General features: G+C 42.6%; 1 long non-coding RNA gene across 2 annotated transcripts in view; it reads left to right on the top strand.

The window, feature by feature from the left end:
• Positions 1-4394, top strand: part of LOC127004506 (uncharacterized) — a 66202-nt gene extending 61808 nt beyond the window's left edge. For both annotated transcript variants that reach the window (XR_007757860.1, XR_007757865.1), the window contains one exon: positions 4378-4394. This is a non-coding gene — a long non-coding RNA (uncharacterized LOC127004506). The remainder of the gene's footprint in view (positions 1-4377) is intronic.
• The last annotated feature ends 1710 nt before the right edge of the window (positions 4395-6104 follow it).

Raw genomic sequence — 6104 nt, 5'->3', positions numbered from 1 at the left:
GAGAAAAAGACGTGAAAATGCATGTCAGAGTGGCAAGGAAAAGAGGGAGAGTAAAGATAGAGAGGAAGAGGAGGAAGAGAGGGAAAGTAAGAGGTGAGAAAATGTTTTTTTTTTATTAAGGAGAGAGAAAAATGAAGAAGCAAGCGAGAGCGTGATATTTTTGTCTTTCTCCTTTTCCTTTTTTCTTTCCACTGGTCTATTTCTTTTTCTACTTCTTTTTTATCATTATTCCTACGGAGAGTGGAAGGGGGGGATACTACACTACTACTACTACTACTACTACTACTACTACTTTCACCACCACCACCAGCAACAACAACAACAGCAGCAGCCACTCCCATCACTCATAATATCGTTCGCTGTGATTGAGGAAGAGGGGTGTTGAGGGAGGCGAGGATGGAGATAATGAGGGGAGAGGGGAGGAGGTAAAATGGTGGTGGCGAGTTGTTGGAACGAGAGGGGAGGGTGAAGAGGCAGAAGAGGGGGAGGAGAGGAGGAGCTAAATAAGGAAGGGAGGGGGAGGAAGAAGTGGGATGACTGTAAAGCAGGGATGGGAGGGGTTGAGGGTGGACTAGTTAGGTAGAAGGGGATGTAGAAGGTATGAAAGGTAAGAATGGGGAGAAGGAAGAAAACTGGTGAAGAGGGAGGAGGGGGAGGGGGTGAATAAGGAAGGGAGGGGGAGTTGGGAAGAAGGGGATGTTGAAGGTATGAAAAAACAAGAATGGAGAGAATGATAAAGAAGACGGAGATAGCGATAAGAAAAGGGAAAAGAGAAACGGAGGGAAAGGGAGGAAGAAGAGTGATGGGTAGAGGGGGAGAATAGTTAGGAAGAAGGGGATATTGAAGGGAAAAATAAAGTGCGAATTGGGAGAAGGAAGAAAACTGAGATAGCGATAAAGAAAGGGAAACAGAAACGGAGGGAAAAGCAGGAAAAAGAAAAAAAGTATACTAGGCTTTGTTTGAGGGGATAGAGAAAATAAACGGAGAAGAAATAGGAATGAGAGGAGGAAGGAAAGAAATACGAGGAGGGTGTGTTAGCTAAGGATGACGGTAGGAGAAAAGCAAGGAGGAAGAGGAAGAAATGTTAACTAGGGATGAGGAGAGGGGGAGAAATGAAGGAAGAGAGAAATATTAGCAGGGAATGAGAGGAGGAAGGAAAGAAATGCGAGAAGAGGGAGTGTTAGCTAAGGACGTGGGGAAGGAGAAAAGCTAGGAGGAAGAGGAAGGAATGTTAACTAGGGATGAGGAGAGGGGGAGAAATGAAGGAAGAGAGAAATATTAGCAGGGAATGAGAGGAGGAAGGAAAGAAATACGAGAAGAGGGTGTGTTAGCTAAGGACGCGGGGAAGGAGAAAAGCTAGGAGGAAGAGGAAGGAATGTTAACTAGGGATGAGGAGAGGGAGGAAATAATTGGAGGAAGTGGGAGGATTATAAACTATGAATTAATTACACGAAGAAGGACAGGAAGAAAATATGTTAGCCAGGGATTGGGAAAGGAAAGAAAGGGAGAGAATGGGCGAATTGAAGGATAAATAGAGAGTGGAGAAAAAAAGTAAGGGATGGTTAGAGAGAGAGAGAGAGAGAGAGAGAGAGAGAGAGAGAGAGAGAGAGAGAGAGAGAGAGAGAGAGAGAGAGAGAGAGTGCAGGGAGTGATAGATGCAGAGGGGAGGTCAGCCACTTAGGTCACCGTGCCCCTCCCCCCTCCCCCATCCCCCCCCCCTTTTGAGTACCCTGGGAGGATCGTTGATAATATGAGTGCAGCGTGGGTGCGAGTGTGAGGCGGGCGGTGGTGAGAGAGAGAGAGAGAGAGAGAGAGAGGGGGGGGGGGGATATATATGTGTGTGTGTGTGTGTGTGTGTGTGTGTGTGTGTGTGTGTCAGGTGTGCATACATTATATGAACACCTGTTATGGTTGAGTCACACACACACACACACACGCACACACTGACACACACACACACGGACGTCGCCTCAGACACAACACGCTTATCACCACATCTATCACCAACTATTCTTTCCACGCATAATCAGGTGAAGAAATGTGTGTGTGTGTGTGTGTGTGTGTGTGTGTGTGTGTGTGTGTGTGTGTGTGTGTGTGTGTGTGTGTTATAAATAGAATGTGTGCGTGTGTGTATCAGTGGGGCGTGGGTGGGAGAGGAAATTGACAAAGAGGGATTTGTTTCACTTTTTTTTTCGTGTCGAGTTACATACAAAACGTGCCTTCGCGGTGAACTTGTAGTGGTGGTAGTGACGGACGGTGATAGTGGTGAGAGCAGTCGTGGCTTATTAGTAGTAGGTGATGTACTGGTGGTTGCAGCAGAGTCAAAGGTAGGGCGTGTTGGTGATGTGTCTTTAGTGGTGATTGTAGTGGTGATGGTAGTCGTCATGGTGGTGGTGGTGGTAGTACTTTTGGTGTTATTAGAGGGTAGTGCTGATAGTCGTGAGAGCGGCGGTAGTGCTGGTGTTAATAGTAGTGCGTGATATGGTGGTTCTGACGACGGTGACGGTTATGGTGATGGGAATGGTAGTCGTGGTGTTAGTAGTGGGTGACTTGGGGGTTGTGACGGTAATGATAATGGTAGTCGCTGTGTTAGAAGTGGTAATGGTAGTGAGTGATACTGTGGTAGTCGTGGTGGGATATGGTGGTTCTGACGGTAATGGTGATGATGATGGTTGGGGTAATGGTAATGGTAGTCGCAGTGTTAGTAGTGATAATGGTAATCGTGGTGGTGGTAGTCGTGAATAGTTGGAAAGAAGGGGATGTTGAAGGTATGAAAATTAAGAATGGGGAGAAGGGAGAAAACTGAGATAGCGATAAGAGAAGGGAAAACGAACGGGAGAAAAAGGCAGGAAGAAGGAAGTATGTTAGGATGAGAGGATAGAGAAATTAAATGAAGGAAGAGAGGAATGTTAGCAAGACATGAGAGGGAGGAAGAAAACTGAGATAGCGATAAGAGAAGGGAAAACAAACATGAGGAAAGGCAGGAAGAAGGAAGTATATTAGGATGAGAGGATAGAGAAATTAAATGAAGGAAGAGAGGAGAGTTAGCAGGACATGAGAGGGAGAAGGAAGAAAACTGAGATAGCGATAAGAGAAGGGAAAACAAACGGGAGAAAAAGGCAGGAAGAAGGAAGTATATTAGGATGAGAGGATAGAGAAATTAAATGAAGGAAGAGAGGAGTGTTCGTAAGACATGAGAGGGAGAAGGAAGAAAACTGAGATAGCGATAAGAGAAGGGAAAACAAACGGGAGAAAAAGGCAGGAAGAAGGAAGTATGTTAGGATGAGAGGATAGAGAAATTAAATGAAGGAAGAGAGGAGTGTTAGCAAGACATGAGAGGGAGAAGGAAGAAAACTGAGATAGCGATAAGAGAAGGGAAAACAAACATGAGGAAAGGCAGGAAGAAGGAAGTATATTAGGATGAGAGGATAGAGAAATTAAATGAAGGAAGAGAGGAATGTTAGAAAGACATGAGAGGGAGAAGGAAAAAAACTGAGATAGCGATAAGAGAAGGGAAAACAAACATGAGGAAAGGCAGGAAGAAGGAAGTATATTAGGATGAGAGGATAGAGAAATTAAATGAAGGAAGAGAGGAGTGTTAGCAAGACATGAGAGGGAGAAGGAAGAAAACTGAGATAGCGATAAGAGAAGGGAAAACAAACGGGAGGAAAGGCAGGAAGAAGGAAGTATATTAGGATGAGAGAATAGAGAAATTAAATGAAGGAAGAGAGGAGTGTTAGCAAGACATGAGAGGTGGCGGTGCGGGGTGGTGGTGGTGTGTGAGTGCCAGCGTTGAGGGACACACCGCCGCCTTGTTCCTCCGTGCCTGTGTTGTGTCTCCGAGTTTTGGGGTCACGGGATAGCCTTGTTAGGTGATACGTATACGAATATAGACTCACTCACTCACACTCATTAGGTATTCAGTTTTAATCTATCCACCCCATCCATAAAATTGTTGATTTCATTTACTTATTATACTTTTTTTTCGTTTTGAAGTAAGGGAATCCAAGTGGTATATTAAGTAGGGAAATAACAAACCCGTGACATTGTATTCCTATAAAGAAGAGAGACGCCCATTTAAACGTTATTATATCCACCACCTGCCCAAGAAGATGATAGCGTTGAGAATTTAGCGTGATTCCCTACACGACTATATACACTTTATTTGTGTTATTTTTTGTGGTCTGCATGTCATGTTAACCTTGAGAGAGAGAGAGAGAGAGAGAGAGAGAGAGAGAGAGAGAGAGAGAGAGAGAGAGAGAGAGAGAGAGAGAGAGAGAGAGAGAGAGAGAGAGGAGAGGAGAGAGAGGAGAGAGAGAGAGGAGAGGAGAGAGAATTACCTCCATCTCCCATCCTTTGCTCCTCCTCCTCCTGCAGGTGCTGATTGTTGAAGGTGAGAGTGACTCTCCCGACAGCAACGAACAAAGATCCCAATGTGACCACCTGCCATATAATTCTTGAGGATTTTTTTGTTTTTGTTCCGAACACACACTGGAGGGTACGGGCTGGCGATCACGAGTCGAGCACGTGATCAGACTATGAATGATCTAAACCCTAACCCTCCACCATGGCAGCTGAAGCAACAACCAGAAGCCTTACAAGCTCCCTTTGGAAGCTTGACTTTGCAGGAATTGAAGTTCTTCCCTCTTCCGGGATATTTAACAACTTATCAATTCAAATACTAATTCTGTTCTCATACGTATATTGTCTTACTTAATTGTGTCAATGTGTCGCTCACACATCAATCAAAAAAACTTTTTATGGCATAGATCATCTCATAAATAATTCATATTTGTCCTGTGTTGACAACTCATGCAGCGTTTGGAATCTCAGTGTGCAATCTTGGTGTGTCAGTAGGTGTGTGTGTCTTGTTTTGTGTTTTGTTAAAGGAAAGTAGAGCAAGTTGCCCAGCATAAAGGAAAGATCAAAGACAACATTGAATAAATTTATATTGAATGGTTATGCAAATGAACTGAGTCAGTGCGAGTCACACAGCCTTGCCCATAAAGGAGTGCAAATAAACAAAGAAAAATATTCATAAGTAATGTTTTGGGCATGCCAAGTTTAGGAAATGTAGAACAAGAAATGCAGGCATATTTAATATCAATTAAGTAATGAAATAAATTATTAGGTATTGAAAATAAAATGCATGAGAAACGAAAAAGGCCCTCTTTGAACACATAACACACATTTTTTTCTTAGCTGCCACCACAAAATGAGGTAGGCTGGTGATGGATGAAGCCTGTGGTACATTATAGTAAATGAGAAGCCCACAGAGGAGGAAGAAATGCAAGTTATAGCAAGTAACAGTAAGAGTGAAAATTAATTCAGGGCTGACATCTAGTGTGAGGCAAGTTACACCCACACTCACATGACTTGTCTCTTACTTCATCAAATAATTTCATTTGGAAATAACATGCATGCGTTTTTCTTTGTGGCTAATATGAAGAGGCTGAGTTCATGTGTAAACTAGTAATTTATTACCCAGCCCTGAAATTAGTCGGATACACTACTCAGTCAGTCTGCACTACTATAATAGTGAATAATTTAGGTATTTTGGACTCTTGTTACATGCTACTTAACTACCATGTAAAACTAGGTATTTTGAATGCTGTGGGTCCTCTCTTTGACTTCGGTTTGTCCTGCCAGCTACAAGCTAGGAGAGGCTCAAACACAGAAAGTATATACAAATAAGTTACTTATCTTTAATTTTCTAAGCTATATTTTCTCCTTGCCTTGCAAGTACAACTATTCATCACACCTCATCGTACAGATCTTCCAATGGAAAGCATTCCTGCACAATTTACTTGTATTGCAGTCATAGGTCATCATTTTGTGTTATATCTCAATGTCCAATACATTATGAAGTTTAAGACTTCTGTAATGACACTTTGTCCATTTCCAAATTTGTTTGTTAATCATCTTTCAAAGAGACTAACAAATCCATAGTAACCATACATCATGTATTATACTTCCTCCTCATCATACCTATGATCAATTTTGTAGGTTCACAAACAGTATTATGTGGTAAAAAGGGCATAGAATATACTGGTGATATAAAACATTCAACTCACAATCACACTCTCTTCAGTTGTTTGTTTCAA

The sequence above is a fragment of the Eriocheir sinensis genome, chromosome 28 (genome assembly GCF_024679095.1).
Source record: "Eriocheir sinensis breed Jianghai 21 chromosome 28, ASM2467909v1, whole genome shotgun sequence".
NCBI lineage: Eukaryota > Metazoa > Arthropoda > Malacostraca > Decapoda > Varunidae > Eriocheir > Eriocheir sinensis.
Note: the sequence above shows the minus strand (reverse complement) of the source record. Positions and strands in the feature narration are given on the sequence as shown.